Here is a 22,441-nt window from a genome sequence, read left to right as displayed (position 1 = left end):
TTAAAAATATATTTTTAGTTGTAGATGGACACAATACCTTTTTAAAATTTTATTTATCAATTTTTTTTTTTGTGTGTGTGGTGCTGAGGATTGAACCCAGTGCCTCACACATACTAGGCAGGTGCTCTACCGTTGAGCTATAACCCCAGCCCCCTGCACCATTTTCAGCCTCATTTCTTTCCTGCATCTTCTTGGTCTCTCTGCTCCAACCATTTTGGTTTCCTTGTTATTCCTGGAAGAAGGCAGGCACATTCCTGCCCGTAGGTCTTTGCATGTAGTGTTCCCTCTGTCTGGAATGCTATTCCCTTAGTACTTGTGTGACTGATTCCTTCATCTCCTTGAAGTCTCTGCTTAGACATCCATCTCCACAGAGGTGTCCTCCTGGAGCACCCTAGGTATCCATCTGACCAATCTAAGAGAGGGTCCCCATCACTGAGCTTCTGCTTTACTGTTCTCTACAGAATATCCTCTTACCACATACGACAGGACTTATCTTTCAATTTTACTAATGTCTGTCCTTGCACTGAACTGGAAGCTCCAGGGATTTTTGCCTATTTTATTCAATGACAGAGATTTCCAGGCCTGACACAGAGTAGACACTCAACAAACAGTTAAATAAAGGAATGAGTGTGAGGCAGCGGGGAAATGGTCAGGGAGGTGAGTCTAGAGTCAGACTGCTGGTCCCCAAATTCCGGCTTCACTGGTCTGCAGCAGCGGTAAACTACCGAATCTTTCTTCTCTTTCTTCATTCTGTAAAAACGAAATAAAAAAAATACTAATTCTTTTTTAGGGATGTAGTGACTATTAAATCTAATAGTTTACCCAAAGCACCTAGAATAATGACTGTAGCTAGCAACGACTTGGTAGGGTCTGCTTTTATCCTCGTGTTCTATTATATGTGTTTTAGGTCCCATCTCCTTGATAACAATGCCAGTTCCAGGTGGGCAGGAACTGTGTCTGTCGTATACTTCTATGGACAATAGGTATTTGATCAGGGATGGAATTCACCAGCAGACTCTGTGCTGGGTCACTGCAGCCCTTGGGACATGCTGTGATGGGAAAGCAGTCCTTGAGCAGGGACAAGATGGGGTATCAACCTGAAGTTTAATTGGGAAAAAAAAAGATGGGGTATCAAGAGCCTTCCTCTCTGCTTGCAAGTACATATTTGAGGAACTTGGGAGGTCACTTGACAGGGGTGGGGTTGTAGGGAAGGGATCCTCAGGGGCCCTAGTCCCAGCACTGTGGGTCTGTGACATCCTGAAACAAGTCCTAGATTAGTGCATGCTGGCCAGGCCCTCGCTACCTTGAGTCTTCTTCAGTCCTGCTTAGACCACCTTTGCAGCTTCCTGTCCGTAGCCTGCCTCCTGCAGCCCACCCTCTACCCTTTATGCTAGAACACAGATCCCAGCTAGAGTTGGGGGGCGGAGTTCTTGGAGACAGTCAACAGCACGCAGTAGGAAGAGAGAGTAATATGTTTCGTGTTAGTTTTTGCCACCTAAAAACCAATTCCCAAATGCTTTATGCTTATGGGTCATTTAAGTATCCATTTACCTTGACTGGATTTGGTTGCAACAGGCTGGACTCTAGGCCTCCAGGGGGACTCAAGTCTATTTGTCATTTGGGGATCCAGGCTGAAGAGTTGGCAGCTATATGGGGCGCGGTCTCCTCATGGCATTTCACTGGAGCCTTAGAGGCCAGGTCCCGCTACACCAGCTCACTTAAGGCTCTGTGCACCGCATGTCCTTCTGCTAATATTTCATTGGCCAAAGTAAGTCACGTGGCCAAGTCCAACATCAATGGGAGTATTATTCAGCCTTAAAGAGGAAGGAGATTCTGATCCAGGCTATGACAAGGGCGAGCCTTGAGGACATCTGTTAAGTGAAAAAGCCAGTCACGGAGACATATACTGTATGATATAACTTCTATGAATGACCAGGAGTCATCAAATTCATGGGGACAGACGTGGAATGATGGTTTCCAGGCTGCAGGGAGGAAGGGATGTGAAGTTACCAATGAATGAGTATAGGGTTTCAGTTCTGCAGGTGAGGAGAGACCCCAAGATGCAGTATATAATGTGAACGTACCCCATGCTACTGAAGTATATGCTTAAAAATGAGTAAGAGAGTAACATTTTTTCTTTTTGCTTTAAGAAGCTTAAATAAAAAGATAAAATTCCATTTAAACACCAAATGGTCTAAAATAAGTGCAAAGACAACGTCACAATTATCTATCATCCCAGCACACAGGATAAACACTGTTAACTCCTTCAAAACCCTGCCAGAGATTTCACTGTAGATGAAAATCCAAATGGGACCAGGTGTCAGTTTTTTTTTTTAGCAGAAAGACTACTGTCATACATGCTGTTTTGTGACCAACTTTTTTAAAAAGCAAAATCGCATTGTTGATGTGTTTTGAAGTCAACACATTGAACTCCCATCATTCTTAATGGCTAGATAGTGTTCCGTGTTTTATGGATTCTAGTTGTATCAGTTCTTAGTGCATGTAACAAAGTGCCCCAAATCTCAGTGGCCTACAGGACAACCACTTCTTCCTGCTCATGAGCATCATCATGACAATGTTTCTCTGGGGCCAGCTCTCAGGAGCAGGAGGTTAAGGAAGCAGCAGAAAGAATTTCAGTAAAGATGTGATGTCAGTTTGGGCTTGGTTCTGAGGAAAGCCCTGAAGCCAAAATTGCTCTAGCATTTGTCTCCCCACAAAGCCCTTCATACACCCCTCCCTGGTTAATCCACTGGCTACAATCTGACAGATCTGGTGAGCCAATGGCCATTCTCCAGAGAAGGCAATGCTCTTGGCAACTGGTATTTCAGCAGCCTGGTGAAAGAGAAGATGGCAAATTTTCTATTATGGGTGTTTTACCACAATTAAAAAAAAAAAATCAGTGCCGTGTGCAAGTCCACTCCACCTGAAATTGGAGACCCTGGAAAGTTACAGGGCATAGGGTGTGGATATATAATCCTGATACAATTGTGTCAGAATTGGGACCAATAATCCAGTCTCGCCAATGCTCAGATTTGCGCAGTGGGGAAATTTCTCCGGCAACCACAGAGGGCAAGCTGGTTCTCAGCGAAGAGGCAACAATCCAGGTGAAATCCACCCTGAGCCTGGCCAGGTCCGTGGGGATGGAGGAGACGGGAAAAGATGGAGTAACAGCCTTGTCATTGAAGGATTTGCTGTATCTGAACTACGGTGCCTGAGGCTTTAATTTGTTATTACCTTTAAGCACTTAGCAACCAGGTGTTGCTACCATGAATCCCATTTTATAGAAGAGGAAAGAGAGGTTATGAGAAGGGAGTGTCTTGCTTAAGGTCACACAGCTGATAAGGACCAGAGCTGGCCTTTGAATCCTCCTCTGTCTGCCTCTAGGGCTCTCCCACCTTGGGTGAGGGAGACAGACAGGAATCTGATTTGACCTCTGAGTTTAGGGACAATGAGCCCTGCAATTTTGAGGTCAACAGGAGACAATGACCTAGGAGAGAAAGGTGACAGAAGACCGAAAGAAAAAGAAAAACTCCTTCCTCCAAAATAGCAGTGTTTCCCTCTGGCCTCACTCGCCTTCCCCTTGTTTACCTATAACTTCTTTCAACTTTTGCCGAGGACAGAGAGAAGGGGAGAACGGGAATCCTCCAGGGGCTGAGGCTGCTGTTCAGCTCACAGTGTAGCCTGACAAATCAAGTGGGTAAAACCCATTAATTAGCAGTTTTGGAAACAGTTGCAAAGTTAATTATTCCGTTTTCTGATGAAAGAAAGCTAATTTTTGGCATTTACTCCGACAGTGACATGAACTAACATTTTTCGAGTTGACATCGCTCAAGATAAATGATGCTGTGAGGCATTTGTGCAAACATCCTGACCCACAGTTTGCTGCTGAAGACTGCCTGCCATGGGTGCCTTCGACACAGTGTTTTGCCTGGTGAGTTTGAGGGGGCGGGTGAGCCAAGGAAGGGGCATCTGTGGGGGGAAGGGTAACGAAGAGGAGAGAGCTGTTTGTATCCAGAGAAGATGCAACACCAGAGAGAACATTTCATGTTCAAAAGATCTTGTCGTAACTGAGATAACTCTCTGTCTGTCTGTCTGTCTGTGGTGAGGTGCTTACACAGAGGAGGGATGCAGTTTTCCCAAATGGTTGCTTCCAAATTTAGATCCCAGACTTCGCTTTTGGGTATGAGGCCTGCCTATCCAACTGTCTGCTTGACACCTTGCAGGCATCTCAAACCTGCAAGGTGTATTAGTCAGCTTTTTGTTGCTGTGACCAATATATCTGACAAGAATAAGTTTGGAGGAGGGAAAGTTTATTTCAGAGGTTCAGTCCATGGTTGGCGACTCCATTGCTCTGGGCATGAGATGAAGCAGAACATCATGGTGGAAGGGTTTAGTGGAGGAAATCTGCTTAGCTCATGGTGGCCAGAAAACAGAGAGAGCAAGGGGAAGGGACTGCAGGGTAGATGTACCTTTCCAGGGCACACCCCTGTGACCTCCTCCAGCCATGTCCCACCTGCCTACAATTACCACCCAGTTACTCCATTACAACTAGGATGAACCAATTAGGTATAGCTCTCATAATCTAATTATTTTGCCTCTGAATATTCCTATATTAACACAGGAATTTGGGGGGGACATCCTGTATCCAAAACATAACATCTGGCATGACCCTAAGAAACCCTAGGTCCCCTGCCATTGCTTCAAGGACATGGCACCGTTGACCCTCCAAATTCTCAAGCCAGAACATTTGATATCTCCCTTCCCTTCTTCACTCATTCCCAACATCCTGTTTATCAGCCAGATCTCTGCCAAGGCAACCTCTGAAACTCCTGTTTGTCATCTCCTTTTAGTAGCTGCCACTACTACCCTAGTCTAACTGACCATCATTCCTTCCAACTCTGTGCTCTCCTGTGGAAGCACAGTAAGGGCTGGGCACCAACGTTTACATTTTCTTGGGGGCTACATTGAAAAAATAAAACAAAATAAAACAAAAATATGTGACTTCAATGTGGAGTAGTCTTTTTTATTTAACTCATTATATTCATTTTAACATCATCAGTATAAACCAATATCGAGACACCTTACCTTCGTCTTTATTTAATTTTATTTTTTGTCTGAAGCTTCAAAATCTCACATGCGCTTTACACCTACAGCACATTTCAGGGAGAATGCTAAATCTTCATCAGAAACACTTGGCCTGCATTTAGATGTTATATAATTTACAGTTGGAAAAGTAGATTCACATACCTAAGTTGTTCCAAACATACATAAAAGTTTTTAAATAGCTGAATAAAGTAGTATTTGATTTTAAGTTTAATTTAAAGAAAATAAAAATATTCAGTTTCTTGATCACACTAGCCACATTTTAAGTGCTTCCGGTGGCCAGCGGAAGCTGGGATAGACAGTGGAGTTCAAGGACCTTTCCGAGTCTTGCCTTTGTTCAACCTATTCTCCATGAACAGCCAGAGAGTTATTTTAAATATGTAAATCGGACCATGTCACTTCCCACAAGACCTTGGTTAAACACACACTCCTTCCTACTGTCATCTAGGTCTGATGGGGCTCCTGCCTACCTCAGTCTCACTAAGACTATCCCTTAGTCCCCGCTCCCATTGCAGGATGCTGTGAATGAGTGAAGGGAAGGGAGATATCAAATGTTCTGACTTGAGAATTTGGAGGGACAATGGTGCCATGTCCTTGAAGCAAATGTTGGTGCCCAGCCTCTTTTCAGTACATCCATATTTTTAAAACATTCTTCAAAAGACACCTGGCATTGCTGAAGTGAAAACTGCAGAGGTGGGCGTGGACCAGGTCTTGGGTGCCTTGCAGGCTGGGGGTTCCTGAAGGTCGAGGCACTCTGGCGGTGGGATATGGGGTAGGGGTACCCAGTGGGGGACCAGGCTCAGCTTAACCCTTGTGGCTGCCTCTCTCCGTTTCTCTAGGACTGAGCTGGAATCCTGTGCTCTGGCCGGCATCCCTCCTAACCCGGACAAATTAATTGGAAACAGATGTCAAGCTGCGGGAGTTAAATACAGACATCTTACCAAATGTCAGCCCTTCCCCGGGGCCACGATGGAGTCCTCACTTCTCATCCTCACCAGGGAGCTGGGAACAAGGCCCTTCACATGCTGGTGGAATGGTGAGCCCCAAGAGGGTGTACCCTCAGATGTACCCTCCTTTCAGCGGTTGCCTTGATTCTGAGGTAAAGTTTCTTTGCTCATCTTCTAGGATCCCACAGTGTTGAACACGATTACTGTGATTATTCACATATTTTTCTGTCTTTTCCTTTGTCCCCAAACCCCTGCATTTTATTTTTGCTTCTCTGAAGCTTGGCACTGAGTCTGGCCAACAGGAGGTAGGGAATAAATATTAGTGACTTTGACATTGCCAAAGCCAAGAGCCCTCTTTCTTTGCTTTCTTAGCTTCTCTGTAGCATCTAATGCCACTGAACTCTTTCTCCTTGACATGTTCCTCTCAGTACCTGTGGCTCCTTTCTGCCTGATTTTCCCTCCTACCTCTCTGACTATTCTGCCTTAGTCTCTGTATTAGTCTGGTTTTCATCACTGTTACACTATTCCAGAGGCAGGCTAACTTTATAAAGTAAGAACGTTTTTTAAGCTCACAGTTCTGGAGATTCAAAGGTATGGTGTCAGCACCAGTCAGCTCTGGTGAGGACCTGCAGGAGCATGTCAGGGGAGAAGAGATCACTTCTCAAAGTAGGAAGCCAGAGTAATTCAGAGTTTGGGCTTGCTCCCATAAAAAGTTTGCTCTTGTGAGAGATAAGGGGTCTGGTGAGATCTACTTTAGTCCTTTCCAAGGACAGTTCCCCAAGTGATCTAAGGACCTCCCCTGAGGTCCCACCTGTTAAAAGTCCTATCATCTCAGCACTGCCATGCTGGGACCAAGCTCCCAATCCTTGTGGGACATTCTCAGACCGTAGCAGTGTCCTTTTTGAGTGCCTGTGGTTGTTCAGGAACTTGTCCTTGGAAATCCTTTCCTGTCTGGGTTAGGTGTCATGGCACTCAGACCTTTTGCCTGTGCCGTTCCTTCTCTCTGGGACACCCTTCCCTCCATTTCTGGCCTAGGCAATTTCTTCTTAACCTTTGGGTTTCAGCTTAAAGGCCACCCTCTCAGAGCCCTTCCCCAACCACGTGATGGCCAGCCTGGGTGCTGGTGGCTGGCAGGAATGGTGGGTGAGTGGAAGAATGAAGGCGCAGCTGGACTGGCAGAGCGGAGCAGGGGGCTGGTGTCTTTAGCACACGCTAATGTCTCCACAGTCATTGGCTGGGGGTTTCACTTCTCAATCCCAAGAAGGGCAGGCCCCAGCATTTTTGGGTTATTAACTCCCTTCAGTAAACTTCCAATGAGTGTGATAAAACACTCAGCAGAATGCAGCCAGAGCTCATAAAAGCAGGATTTAGTGCCATTTTATAGATGTCAGGGCTGACTTCTACACTGAAGCTGGTATATATTTAAAATTCACGTGTGACTCACTGCCTTTGGGGGGAAGGTCTAAGGCCTGGGAGAAGGCGGTGGCAGGCCCCATGCTGGTCTCCCAGGTCTAGCACACCTGGAGGGAGGGATAGCAGGGTTGGAGGGGAGGGGTTGCCAGTGCACCAGGATGAGCTGGCCTCCTAAGCCCTGCCTGTATTATTTCTTGGCATTGTAAATTGTATCCCTTCCTTCCCTGGTCCTCATTTTACATAGCTGTCAAAAAGAACCATTCAACCTACCTTGTTAGTCAGGTCCGTCAATGTAAGCTGCTAATAACAATCCCCACATCTGCAAGGCTTATCACAGTGCAAGTTATTTCTTGCTTCTGTTGCAGTACAATGTGGGTCAGTGGCTCCTCACAGCAGTGACTCCGAGGCTTCCATTTGGTGGCCCTGTCTTCCCATCAGGCCTTCTCATGGTTCTCTGCTGGATCATCTGTATTAAGTCACCTGAGAGTAAAGATTTATTGGTAGTTTTTTGGTTAGGGGTTGGCAAACTCACAAACACTATTAATCCATCACTTGATTTTTTTTATAAATAAAGTTTTATTGGTACACAGATATACCCATGCTTTCATACCAGAAGCCATATGGCCTGCAAAGCCTAGAGTGTTCACTCACCTGGAATTTTACAGGAAATGTGTGCTGACCTCCATTTTAGGGTTTAGGCCTGGAAGTGGTGTCCATTGCTTTTACTTTTAGTTCACTGGCTACAATCCAGCTGAATGACCCTAAAATATTTGCAAGGGATGCTGGGAAATGTGGAAGATTATGGGTTTTGGTTGCCCTGCCTGTCTCTGCCATACCAACCTTTCAGGGTCATTATGAGGCTGTAATAAAATAAGGCATGGACAGGGTTTCCTAGAGGGTCTGGCACTAGGTAACTCTTCATAATGGTACTCACAGCTCTCAGCTCTCAGGGACATACTAAGTGGCTGGAATGGGGAGCTGTGTGGGAGACCCCTCCGTGTCCTTGGGAGAAGGCTCTGGGTTGCTCAGGTTCCTTGGTGACCAGGATGTAAGCTGAATGCCTGGTTCCACTGGATCTGATTTTTGGGCTCTGTGTCTTTCTATGTGGCCAACTGGGTCTGGGAACAGGAAGAATTCAGGGATGCCTACTTGGGCCCCAAACCTCACATGTCCCAACCAGACTTTTTCTACTGGCTGGGGAGCTGCTTGTGTGTGTACCAGGCTTGACCTCTAGGACATTGCCCTCTCAGTTTCCTGCCTGGACATTAATGATCTGATACCTGCCTGGCCCATGGTACCAGCCTTATTCTTGATTACCCTTTTAAACATGCAGGTTTGGAAAATTTTTAAAAATCCCATCACTTTCTATTAATTACAGTACATGAAAGATATATAACATTGAACATATGTTATTAATGATATTTTTACTTTGGAAAGTAACTATAATAAAATTTATTTAAAGCATAGGCTGGAGGTTAATTAGTAGTTAAGCCTGATATTTTAAAGTTAATTCACTAATGTGAAGGTGATTATTCACTAATAATAATGAGGCACTTCTCATTTTAGGTCCAGGCTTACTAAGTTTTCCCCCTTTTTGCATTGATTTTCCCAAGAGTCTAATTCCCCAATGCACAGAAATGTGGTACTGAGAGCACACAGCAGAATTGTGGACCATCTTCTTTTTTCTTAAAATGAAGCAAGATTTATTTTTGTGATAGAAATTTAGAACTACTCATAAGGAGACTTGCCTGAGTATTTCATTTTAAGGCCACAGTCCAGAAATAGAATTTGATTCTTGTAAAATAAAATAAATAAAATAAAAATCAGCAATAATAGCACCTCAATTGTGTTCTTGGTTGCAGGGATTCTTGCAATGCCTATAAAATCACCCATAATCATGTGTCTTGTCAGTGGACAGCCCTTCAGCACCAGTTGCTGACCTATTGGCTCAGAAGGTGGGAGAGTTCTTTGCCTGGTGGCTGAGAGCTGGGCCCACCCTTCAACCCATTGCTCTCAGCTCAGCTCACAATGGTGTGGAGTTAGACTCCTTTAGGGCTCAGAAGCTTTGAGGTCTTGGAAGGGTGTCCACTCTGTGGTTGGTTGGCATCAGTGGGCCAGTATGCTATGGTGGTAGGCACAGTGGCTTTGCAATAAAGCGGACTTGGGTTTCAGTGTTGGCCGAGCTGATTAATAGTGATGTTGCATTGGGCAAAGTTCTTAAGCTCTTTGTTTCCTCAATGCAAGAACATACCTGAAGTTCTCAACAATAGGAGCTCAGCAAAGCTTCTTCCCCTTCTTGGTTCATGCTTTGGTGAACAAACCTTCCTCAGAGATTCTGTTCAGAAACAAATTCTCTTGGTCCTTCCCACCAAGTTAACTGATTTTCTCTTCTGATTTTTACTGGAAAACCAGGTGAATACTTTGATGATGGCACCTACCATCACGATCATGTTGTATATTGTGTCATAACAACTTAAAAAAAATCTGTGTAAGAATGCCTTTGGCTGCAAGTAACAAATAATCATATTCAAACTGGCTTATTCAATGGGGGAAATTAATTATGTTAGGAACAAAAAGTCTTAAGGAGCCAGACCCCATCTCTACACTGAATGATACCATCTAAGAGGGAGAGGAGATGGTGGTTTTAAAAATATGAATCACCAATAAAAAATATGGAAAACAATATGAATGAACTTCCAGGTACTGATTGACTCAGGCTACCTAGCATCTCTTTCTGGAGCTTTCAGTGGGTGGAAACCTTGAGAGTCAATTGCTGTAGTGTCTGAGAGATGGAGCCAACCCAGCCTTTCTGCCCCTTGGTGATAGGCTCTATCTCCCCTTGATTCTGATCTCACATCTCCTCTGCTATTTCTTTGATCTCGGCAAAGGAGGCTGGTCTATTCAGAGCTGATCAGGAAGTAAAATAGACCTGAACATGAAATAGATCACAATCTAGGCAGACCTCCAGGCTCTAGCAACCTGGGTGGAGGCTCAGAAGCCAAAACTGTTGATAAGGACAATTGAAATCAGAACTCTTTGTGGGGAAGATATGTTAGCATTCAGGAGCCACCAAGTGTTTTCTTTTTTTTTTTTCCCACCAAATGTTTTCTTCCTCTTTCACATTCTCTCCTTTTCTGATGTGCAGCTCATTCTACATCTGTTTTATACTGTAGAGGTCACCAAGTTCAGCAAATGTGCCTTCCTTTCCTTGATTTTAATTTAGGATAGTATCTGCTTTTCTTAAGTTCATCCTCTCATGTCTCAAGAATCAAATGGCCAGCGTTGGGATTGTGGCTTAGTGGTAGAGCACTTGCCTAGCACATGTGAGGCACTGGGTTTGATCCTCAGCACCACATAAAAATAAATAAATAAAATAAAGGTATTGTGTCAATCTACAACTAAAACATGTGTGTGTGTGTGTGTGTGTGTGTGTGTATGTGTTTGAATCAAATGACTGGGTGACCAGCTTTGAAGTCAGACAAATTCCAGATCTGCTAGGTATGGCTGTGGAAACTTACAGAATGTATCTGGCCTTCTGGAGTCTCACTGCTTTAACTGTCTAGTGGAATAAGGCTTACACCTGCCTCCTGGAGTCATTATCAGCAGCAGTGATATCACATAGTCCACAGGCCTTGGAAGAGACAGTATTTCTAGAAACATTGATAGTCACTCTGCACAAAAGCGGCTCAGTTATCAAGTCAGGATGGGAAACCCTCGGTTAATGAGATTTATTTACTAGAGAATTCCTCAAAACTCTGAATAAGCTCTGAACAATAATGTTTATTGTGACATTAGCAGGCTGTGTTTTCTTAATATATTTGGTTGCCGGATCCCATTTTTGAGGTTATCTCATGGGACTAGGTTCATTGTCTCAGCTTTGCATTTAGGAAGCCAGATGTGGCCACTCACCCATGTCCTCATAGTTCCTTAATATTAGGGAGAGCTCCTATTTGAGGGAAGAGGGAAGACCTTGTGCCGAGTGAGTGAATCTCCTTCTTTCCTCTTGTACTGAGTGAAGTCTGGGAAACAGAAGCCTGGGCCATGCCTCCTGTATGCCCTTACACATTTCCCACAATGCATGGGTTCATAACATGTGAATGGTCATAACACAGCTGTAGACATTTGGGCCCCAGGGTGGGGCCCAAATGCACCTGGGAGGTAGTTCTAAGGAGCCCTAGCGCACCACAGGGTCACTGTGGTCTTCTCACACCCAGTGTCTTCCAGGTCCATTTGCTAGAAAACTGAAAACCACTTGGAAGTTGTCTCTGTGACTAAATGAGCAGCAATTCCTGAATAAAAGGCACCTTGGTATTTAATGCACCAAAGAGGCAGCTTACCTGGCAGGCCCTGTCATGAAAAGCCATCTTTAGCTTCTGGGCTGCCAGACTGATAGATGTTAGGCCAAAAAAGCAGAACCGATGAAGACAGGAATGTGCACAGCTATACCCACTTCAGAATTCCACTTCTTCTCCCCCAAAGAACATAGCACTTTCCGGGCCTCCAGCAAGTGGCGCGATGTTCCTTTCGGCCGTGGATCTTGGCCCCCTCATCTTTGGCTGTCCTTGTGTGGCTCTTCTAATGGCCGATGAACCTGTTGGTGAGGGAAGAAAGCCACCCAGGTTAAGGCTTCAGATGTGTGTGTGGGGGAGAGTAGCACCCCAACAGTGTGGCTTTGATCCCCGTGGTGTGGTCAGCTTGGGATTCCAGTGTGGATGGGTTCCCCAGGCCACATGATGAGCACAGCAGTGATTTTTGTCTGTTTCAGGAGATCTGATGGAATCTTTGGTTTCTCTCCAGAGAAACCCAACATAAAATACTGCTGGTGCTGGGTGGAAACTCCTGTATTAGGGCACTTGAATCTGCTCCTTTCCTTTGCTCTCAGGGGTTCCTGTCCAGTGTCACCTTCCTCCTCTTTAGAATGTCATGTGTAGTACCAGTGCCAACACAACCCTAACATAAGCAATGATGGGGAAATAGGGGCATGGGGGACTTGTGTGTGTGTGTGTGTGTGTGTGTGTGCATGTGCGCAGGTGACAGTGTGGGTGATGGGGACAGGAGTATAAGCTTCCCTAGTCCAGAGACTGCAATGGGGCAAGTCAGGGCCAGAGGAAGAGATGGACAGGGAAGAGGAGAGAATTTGGAGAGGAGGATGGAGGAGGGAAGGAAGGAGCCCTGAGGGGAAGGGGGAGGGGTGGGGCAGGTGGGAGGAAAGGGGCAGAGGGAGTAGTGGGTTCGTGATTGGGGGGCATTCAGGAAGGCATGACACGTGAGTGACACCCAGTGACTTAAGAGAGAAGAAGTTGGCGGCCTGAAAGGAGGGAGACAGAAAGCAGGGCTTTTCAATATGAGCATTCATGTCGAGGTGACAGCAGTCATTTATCATGCCCTGAATGGGAGCGCAGGAGCAGCGTAGCCGCCAAAGACCTCTGGTTAAAGTTTTACCTGGGTGTGAAAGGAGCTGGGGCCTGGCCAAACAGCGGCTCTTCCGCGGCTGCAGGGGCGGGCCCCTGGGGGCCCATCTGTTTGGAGCAGAAAGATTCTGGCAATAGGCGAGGGAGCCCTGGAACAGGATGTTTCCCGGTGTGGGGACCCCTTCAGGCATTCCAGGCCGGCAGGGGTGAGGGGTCTGCCTCACACAGGGGTCTGGAAGGATCTTCTCTAGGCACTGGATTAGGAGCCTGGCCCCAAATTAATCTTGTGAGCCTGCCTGCGGGAGGCGTGGGGGGCTTGGGCTGGGACAAATGGAAGCATATTTTGTTATGTGATGTCATTGGAATCCAGCACAAATTTTAAAAAATACTATTTAGTTCTTCCCAAGTGTCAGGCACTACAGCCCTGCTCCTGCCTGTTTTCTCTGCCTGGTCCTAACTGCTCCGAACAGGGAGCCTGTCAGGGGCCTGTGTTTGTGCCCTGCACAGGGGACATTAAGTGAACAGAGTCCCTCTTGGTTTTTCATGTCATTAATTGGTGATCTTCAGACTCTGAAATAGCATTTCCCCTCTCCCATCCCTTATTTCATTATCCTCAGTTCAATACACACCAGTGCCGTGCGAGGCAGCCTGCTTGGATATATTAGGAATTATTTAAATGAGATGGGGATGTATGGGTAGTTAAAAATGCAGCCTTCTATTCTGCCCTAATTATGTATCAAATTACATTACAATTATTCCCAAATATAAACTTGCTGAGAACCTCAGAAGGGGAGGTTCTGGGAACATCAGGAGAAAAGTGAAATAAGGCATGGTGGGAACAGTGGTCTTGGACCCTAAATGTATCCAGAAGCCTGGGCAGTGGCTGTGTGTATGTGTGTGTGTGTGTGTGTGTGTGTGTGAGAGAGAGAGAGAGAGAGAGAGAGAGAGAACATGTATAAGTGTGTGAATATGTGCATATGTGTAAGTATCTGTGGAGGCATAGGAATGCATGTGTGTGTGTATGTGTGTGAACGTGTGCATGTGTGTGTGCCTCTGCCTGTCTCCCTCCCTCCCTCCCTCCCTTCCTTTCCCTGTTATCAACTCCACTGCCATATAGTGTCCATTGTAGGACTCACTGGCTCAGGCCCTGATAGCTGGGAGTGAGCAGAAGGAAGTCTTATCCAGCCTCTTTGGTTTAAACGATGATTCTAACATTCCCCAGCTGTGTGGTCTAAGAGAAGTCTTTTAACCTCTCTGAGCCTCGGTTTCCTTCTTCGTTAAGGGTGGGTGGTAGTTGTCTCCAACAGTGCCTGATACATAGGAGGCTTTTGGAAGAAGGGATGAGCCTTCACTGTGACTGCTCTAAGCCAAACATTTGGGTCTGATAGTGTTATTAGGTTCTTTCAGGGCTGGGAACCTGTGAGGCTGCCCCCCGCCTTGGCTCTCACTTCCTGTGATCAGCTGGTGGGGCTGAGCTGAGCCTGGGGTGGCAAAGATTTGGGGCTTAGCTTCAGTCAGGTCCAGCCTCAGGTCTTTCCTGTAATTTCTTTTTGTGTGTGTGTGGTGCTGGGGATTGAACCCAGGGCCTTGTGCATGTGAAGCAAGCACTCTGCCAACTGAGCTATATCCCCAGCCCCTTCCTGTAATTTTTGACAAATACTCTCAGAGCACCTGTTCTGTGTGGGCACTTTGCCAATGCGATGCTCTCCCCATCCTGGGGTGAAAAGAAGGAACTGCCCCAAGTGCTTTAGCCAAAAAGTGGCAGAGCTGGACTCCTACCTAGGTCTGCCTTGGAGCCCAGGTGGTTAAGAACAAGCCGCTTGGTCTCCAGTCTCCTGAGTAGCTTCTCTGAGTTTTCTATTCATTTGTTTTGCGTTATTAGCCAGCCTTTTCCGCAGCTCTTGGGAAGAGTCCTGATTAATCTTTATTAATCACTTATTAATAATTATTAATCATTATGAAGCTACTGATGTTGCAGGGCTCCGAGTTTGGCTGTTCCCATTTCTCTTCTCACATGCCTGCTGCCCACAGCCACTCACATTCCAGGCCTGAGGGGGTAGGTGTTGCTGTCAGAGGGGTCCTTGCCCTGCTGTCTGGTTATTAGGTGGTGGGATAGCCCAGGATTTCCAGAGCAGTTTCTGTCAAGATCCAAAACAGGATGGGACCTTATGGGTTGAGTGATACTGCTCAAAAGCTGTTGAAGTTTTGTCTCTCAGTACCTAGGGGGTGACCTTATTTGGAAATAGTTTTTTTCAGATAATCAAATTAAAATGAGGTCATTAAAGGGGCCCTAATCCAACATGACTGTGCCTCCTAGAAGGGGGGAATTTGCACACAGACAGACATGCACAGAAGGAAGACTTTGTGAAGAGACACAGGAAAATGCCATGGGAGGCTGCAAACAGGGATGGGGTGACATGTCTACAGGGCAAGGAATGACAAAGCTTGGCAACAGACCACTGGAAGTTAGGGGAGAAGTGTCCCCGTCACAGTCACTGGGAGAAACCAATCAGACCGACACCTCGATCATGGACCTCCAGCCTCCAGAACGGAAGCAACAAATTTCTGTTCAGTTTCACTCAGTTCGTGGTTCTTTGCTACAGTAGCCTTAGGAAACTAACAGAGACCTCAATGGCGGGCTGGAGGAAGGAGGAGGAGTGGAGAGCCACTGGGTGAGAAGCAGGGTCCTGGCCCTGGGAGTGTCCAAGAGATGGTGGCAGGCCTTCTTGTCCATGAGTAAACAGGTCCTGTAGCAGCCAGCGTCCCTAAGTAGTGATGACATGCCTTCCCAGGCCCTGGGCCTGGTACCCAGCCAGGGCCTAGAGGACAGGGAACAGCCTCAGTCTGAGGGGCGACTGGTAAGACCTGGGTGTCACAGTGGGTTTGGGAGCAGACTTCTGGGTCCACAGTATCCACCCTTCTGCTTTTATTCCATTGGCAAGAACTGTCACATGGCCTATTGAGACTCAGGATCCATATGCAGTGTCGTCTAAATTTGTCCTCTGTGCCTCTTGCATCTGTCCTGCTCTTGCTTATAAAAAAAGAAGCTGCCCTTTTTATACATCCTCTCCTATTCTGTCTGCTGATTACATCGAAGGGACTTTTGGTGAAGTCTTGACATCAAGGCACCTGGGTCCTGAGGTCCTTACTTGGGGACAGCTGCACCGGAGAACTGCCTAGCCAGCTATACCCCTGGGAGCCTGTTGCTGAGGGAGAAATAATGGTTATTGTGTTGAGCCACTGACCTCTGGGGCTGTGTCAGCAATTTGGAGGGGGAGAAGTGGGGAAAGCTGGACTTTCCTCTAGGTCTTCCTGTCTGTGATGTTCATAGGCAAATATGGCAACCTCAAGGAGCTCAGCTGCCTCTTTTTTAAACACGAGGGTCTTTTGAAGACTGCATGAGCCATGTACAGGGGTCTAGCTAGTGCAGGTGCTTGGTAGAGAGGGCATGCCCATTATTTATGCCTTTTCCTTCTGGGATCTGTTGACTAACCCCAAAGGTGAGACCACCTGGGATGATCCTTTCTTTCCTAAATCAACTCTTCCTTAGGAGGTCAGTCCTCCACCCACTGCCTGAGTCCCCAGGCCTGACCTTGGAGCATCTTTGATCTATAACTTTACTTATTTCCATTTTAGAGGAGGTGTTTCAAATTAAGGTGACAAAAACCCATGTGCTATTTTTGGATACCACTTCATATTTTTTAAAAAAATTTTTTTTGAGAGAGAGAGAGAGAGAAAGAGAGAGAGGATTTTTAAAATATTTATTTATTTATTTTTTTAGTTTTCGGTGGACACAACATCTTTATTTTTATGTGGTGCTGAGGATCGAACCCAGCGCCCCTGCGCATGCCAGGCGAGCGTGCTACCGCTTGAGCCACATCCCCAGCCCACCACTTCATATTTTTAATTTTTATTTTTTTGGTTAAGAAAATTTGTGCTAGTTAGATGTAAAAATAATTCCTGGGAAAATTATATAATTGGCATGCAATTTACAAGACAGACCTCTGATATTATTTGTGCTGCCTTGTTATGAAATTTGTAAACAGCATGAACACTGGACCTGGGTTAGCATGCTCCAAGTGCAGCAGGACTGGTGATCGCAGCTCTCCAAGTGATGCCTCAGGTCCACAGTCAGCTCAGGCAGTGCCAGCTGACACCAGACAGGCCCCTCTGGCTCTGACTGCAATTTCAAGATGATTGATGTATGGCTTTCTACAGGTCTCAGCTCTGGTGTGATTCATGAGCACCCAGGTGTGAGGAAGGCCTCTTGGGTGATGCATTAGGAGAAAAGTAGGGAGGTCTGTGGAGGTTCATGGAGTCTCCATCCTTAGTAGTGTTTCCATTAATGTCTTGCATGAAGTCTCTAGTATAAGTCCATCACACCAGTAGATGACAGGAAACGGAAAAATGTTTGAAGCATGCTGGAAGACAGTGTGGATCTGCTGCCCTCTTGACAGGTGGTGTTGCTTCAATCCTAATAGGAGGAAACCTAAGATCCTTGTAGAAAATCATTCGCAGATACTCAGGAGGGGAAGATGTGATTCAGCAGCAGTGTGTCTGCCCATGGTCCAATTAGGAGACAGAAATCACACCAGGGCCAGGGCCCATATAGCGCTCCTGTAATCCCAGTGGCTCAGGAGGCTGAGGCAGGAGGATCATGAGCTCAAAGCCAGCCATAGCAACTTAGTGAGCCCTAAGCAACTTAGTGAGACCCTGTCCCAAAATAAAATATAAAAAAGGGCTGAGGATGTGGCTCAGTGGTTAAGTGCCCCTGGGTTCAATCCCTGGTACCAAACAAACAACAAACCACACCAGTGTCCTAACAGGAAGAAGCCTGCTAAGGAAATTAGTCATGGGAAGACTGCAAAGGCAAAAAAGAGAGCTAGGGTGTGGGGTGAGGGGAGTTACTACAGGAAGCAACCATCTGCAGCTGAGAGGTTGGGATTGTTAAAGTTGAACCTGAAAAAGGAGCCCCAGGGAGCCAGGACTCAGACCCTGGGGAGGAAATGCCAGCTGGCAAGGGCTAGTGTCTCCAAGATGATATGACAAGGCTGTGTTATATCTGCTAGTGTTGGAAAAACTGGGGACTGGAATTAGTTCTGTTACTGGGACCAGATGCTCCTGCCAGGGTGAAGTGGTGTGCTGGGGTGATGATACCAGGAACAAGAACTAACATAAGAATAGAGAGGAAGCACGATGGAGCACACCCTTCTTCTTTCTCCAGCCTTCCAGGTTCCCTTGAAACTTTCCTATTGACAAAACTGAACGTGGAGCCTTCTGATCGGGAGAGATCAGGAGAGCCCTAGCTCCAGCATCAAAAAGCAGAGTATGGCAGGGTGGGAAGGAGCTGGTAGACAATAGCTTAATAACTGACACAATTATGAGTCAACAAACATTTAATGTTCAAGGCCACATTATTAGAAGTCTAGAATCTAGTTGGAGGGAGGTCATAGTTACCTCTTACCTTGAACTGGGCAGATTATTGCATTCTGGTGTGTGTACTATAATTTAAACAAGATCAACGTCCCCTGGAGCCCACCTAGAGCAGGTAGCTTCACCTGGGGAGGAGATTCAGAACCATGACAGTATCAGGGACAAGGAGTTACCACACAGACAGAGGAAGCGAATGCCATCTTTAAACTACCTCTGCTGCAGGTGAGAGATGGAGATGACTCTGGATGGGTTCACGCGGGGAATGATAGGAGTGGGGTTCTAGAAAGGCATTTTCTGTTGTGAGATAAAGAAGGCTTTGTTTTCCTTAGGAAAGATAAACAAAACAATTCTTTCTTCTGATTGTAGGACAGCTCCTGTTTATTGTAGGGACCTCAGAACATGCAGGTTGATTATTCAGCTGGGGTGAGGGAAAGAAACATCACCTGTCCGAGTTCCAGGTGCAGTGAGCTCCGGTGCTGTAGGTGGAGAGCATTCACTCTTCCCAGGAGACCGTGCATCCCTCAGTGGCTTTCATTTGCTGACCCTCCCTGATTCTTAGCCCTGAACAGCTGCCCCGGGGAGTCTGACTTGGCATCTCTTTCCCCCTGGGGCTGACCCTCAAGGATCTTACTTGTCTAGGTGTTTTTCCAAAGCTGGATTTTTTTTTGTTAAGAGGAATTTTGGCTCTAGCCCTTAAGATAATTACATTTTTTTCCACCTTCTTGCATACAGAAAAGTTTAAAGAAGCAAATAGAAATAATTTGTAATTATACCTCCTGAAGATGACCACAGTTAACATTTTGGCCTTTCTTTTCTGCACAAATATATCTGCTTTTAAGATAATTGGGATCATAGTGGATATACAACTTTGTTTCTTACTCCCCCCCCACCCCCACTTAGCACATAAATATTTTTCAAAGGTCAATGTGTGTTTTTAAAAATATGTTTTTACACCAGTGGCCTAGTATTCTATTCTTTGGCTATACCGCAACTTGTGTGGGATATTTTGCTTACAATTGATTTTTTTTTTTTCTGTTTGACCAGATTTCTTATTGATATCTTTGCACACAGTCTTTTGTGTACATTTTTTTTTATTATTTTCTCAGGATGGAATCTCAAGACTATGACTGGCTCAAATGATGTTTCAAAAACACCTTTTATTATTTAAAAAAACCTTCAAATATGCACAAAAGAGAATGGTACAATTGTCCCCTTATAATTACTAGCTTTAATAATTCCTCGAATTCTGACAATGATGTTTTAGTTAGGCCTTCTCTCTGTTTTTGTTGGACTATCTTAAAACAAATCCCAGATGTTGTATTATTTTCCCTGTGAAAGTTGTTTTACTTCTCAAATGGGTAAAATAATTACTTAAAAACACGATCAGAATGCCATTACCTATAGAAAAGAACAATAATTCCTTAGTATCGTCTAATATTTGTCCATGTTCAATTTTCTCCCAGTTATCTCAAAACTGTCTTCTTAGAGCTAACTTATTTGAAAAAGGATCCAAACAAAAAGTCCGTGGTTTTCATTTTGCTGATATGACTTAAAAATCTCTCCTCCTTTTATAAACCACATTTTTTTTGGTGTGAAGAATCCAGCATAAAGACTTTTACTGTTCTCAATACATAATAGAAAGCCGATTTTCAGGACCAAATATCACTACAATTTTTAAAAATCAATTTGATAGTCGGCATAGTGGCGCACGCCTGTAATCCCAGCAGCTTGGGAGGCTGAGGCAGGAGGATCGCGAGTTCAAAGCCAGCCTCAGCAAAAGCGAGGTGCACAGCAACTCAGTAAGATCCTGTCTCTAAAGAAAATACAAAATAGGGCTGGGGATGTGGCTCAGTGGTTGAGGGTCCCTGAGTTCAATCCCTGGTACCCCCCCCCCAAAAAAAAAAACCCAATTTGATACGTGAATGATGACATCTTGTTGCTGCTTTAACTTGCTTTTCTATGTTTATAAGCATGATTGAACATCTTTTTTGTATGCATATTAGCAGTTTGTATTTTGTCATTTGTGAATTATCTGCTTTGATCTCTGCCCCTTTTAAAGAGTGGTATTAATTATCTTGCCTGAGTCTATTTAAAATTTAAAAAAATTTTACATAGTCATATTCATTATCTTTTCCTTCATGATTTTTCCCATTGTGTCTTTTTAAATTTTAATTTTTTTTAAAGCTGTGGATGGACACAATACCTTTATTTATTTATTTACTTATGGTACTGAGGATCGAACTCAATGCCTCATGCAAGCTGGGCAAGTGCTTTGCCTCTGAGCTACGACCCCAGCCCTTTCCCACCATTTTATGCATGTAAAATCCTTTCCCTTCCCTCAAAGGCCATTCATCTACATCCCCTCCCACCCCGAGTTTTCTTGGTTGATTTTCACTGAGTTTTCAAATCCATATGGGATCTCATATGGTTAAGCCACGGATCTAGTATTGTGGATTGAGTAATTCTTCATTTCCTCCTTACTCTGTGCTATGTCTTTATCATGCTCTAATTTAATGTATGTGTATATATACATGTACACACACGTGCATGTACACAAGTGGTGGCCTGCTCAAGATGAACTTGTGCTCACTGGTTTCCTGGGGTCCTCCTTGGGTGGTAGTGAGTGCCTTGTTGTTGGAGAGGTGAATGAGCAGGGGTCAAGCCTCAGATCAGGCAGGAATCTTTTGCCCCTGGCATTCTGGGTGTTTCTGATTTTCCTGCCCTGGAAGGCCTCTGTGGCCCCAGTCAGCTCCTTTTCCTGCTCTTCTTGACGTTGGGAGGGTGGTTCCGATGCTGTTTCTGTCAGTGTTGATGACAGAGATGCAGCCTGGACTTCATCAGAAAGCTGGGCCTCAAGGACTTGGAGGACTCTTGGTTGGGCTGCCTGCCCACACTGGGGACACACACAGCATCCACTTCCCAAGATATTCTTTGTCCTCATAGCATTTCCCTTAGTTTATAACTATAACTAATTTTGTCATTTGCCAATCCATTAGACTGGAAACCCTGAGGACAGAGGCCTTGTTGTCCCATGTCTGGCACACGGTGGGCATCTGGGAGTTGAAGAAAGAATGGGTGACTGGTCCTTTGGAACTGATGGGTGAGGGCTACTACAGTGGCCTCACAATCTGAGTGAAATTCATATGAAGGGAAATCTGGAGAGAGAGAAAAAAATTCTTTTGGGAACAAAGGGACATAATATCTGAAATGAAAGTCCATCCCTGAAAATCCAGAACAGCTGTTGGCCCTTGAGATAGCTGAGCCTCCTGAGTCTCAGGTCTGTGTGGAGCCATGAAAGTCACTCATTTGACCCTGAGCTGACATCTGACCTCTAGAGCTGATTATTCCTCCTCTGCATGAACATATTCCCGACAAAATGGGGTCGGGAGACATTTGCATCCAAACCACCAAGCTCTTTAAATGCTGGGGCCTGAAGGCCCGATGGGTTTATTAGATTATCATTGCGGAAGTTAATAAAGAATTAATTTCTCTTCATGTGACATCCAAAGGCAGTTATTTCAGGAGCCTGTCCATTTACACAAAGCCAAGTATTTGTCAAGTGTCAGAGGCAATTCCCAGGTCCCAGCCCCCCCTCAATAATTCTGGATTAGGGACAGCCTGAAATGACATTACACAAATTTTCTTTCAAGATGCATTGAGCTCTGGGGAGCACTCAGGAATTTCAGGTTCCTGAAGGTTATACTGTCAGCAAAAGGGCTGGGTGGGGGTGGCTGGAGCAACTGCAGTATTCCAGCTGGGACAGCTCTGGGTGGGGTGGGGGGTTCAGGGAGGGAGGGGAGGAAGCCATGGAAGCCATTAGTCTGTGGGGGCCCACTCGCCTCCTGAAAACAACTTACTGCCATTTGTATTGCAAACCTTATGCCCAGCTTGATGGTTTTTTCTTGTTCTTTGCTTAGGCCCAGGGAGGGGCGGTGGCCTGACTGGGACTGCAGGACTGGCCCATGTCACCTTGTGGCAATATATTAGGGAAGGTCAGGGCACCATCAATACCTGTCTGGGAGTTAAGTGCTGGGAAGTGGAGCCACTGTGGGGACAGGCTCACTCTTAGACCCTAAAAGCACGTCATGGAACAGCCAGGCGCCCTCAGAGCTGCAGGGCAGAAGTCTCTGGTGC

At 45.6% G+C, this 22,441-nt stretch overlaps 1 long non-coding RNA gene across 1 annotated transcript in view; it reads left to right on the top strand.

The window, feature by feature from the left end:
* Nucleotides 1–22,441, top strand: part of LOC124085715 (uncharacterized) — a 149,667-nt gene that overhangs the window by 73,548 nt on the left and 53,678 nt on the right. The window contains exons 4-5 of the long non-coding RNA XR_006849531.2: nucleotides 3,795–3,931; nucleotides 5,943–6,139. This is a non-coding gene — a long non-coding RNA (uncharacterized LOC124085715). The remainder of the gene's footprint in view (nucleotides 1–3,794; nucleotides 3,932–5,942; nucleotides 6,140–22,441) is intronic.

This window comes from Marmota monax, unplaced genomic scaffold (assembly GCF_021218885.2).
Source record: "Marmota monax isolate L192 unplaced genomic scaffold, Marmota_monax_Labrador192_F-V1.1 WCK01_AAM20220418_F8-fsc00014, whole genome shotgun sequence".
NCBI lineage: Eukaryota > Metazoa > Chordata > Mammalia > Rodentia > Sciuridae > Marmota > Marmota monax.
This window is presented reverse-complemented; position numbering and strand designations above follow the sequence as displayed.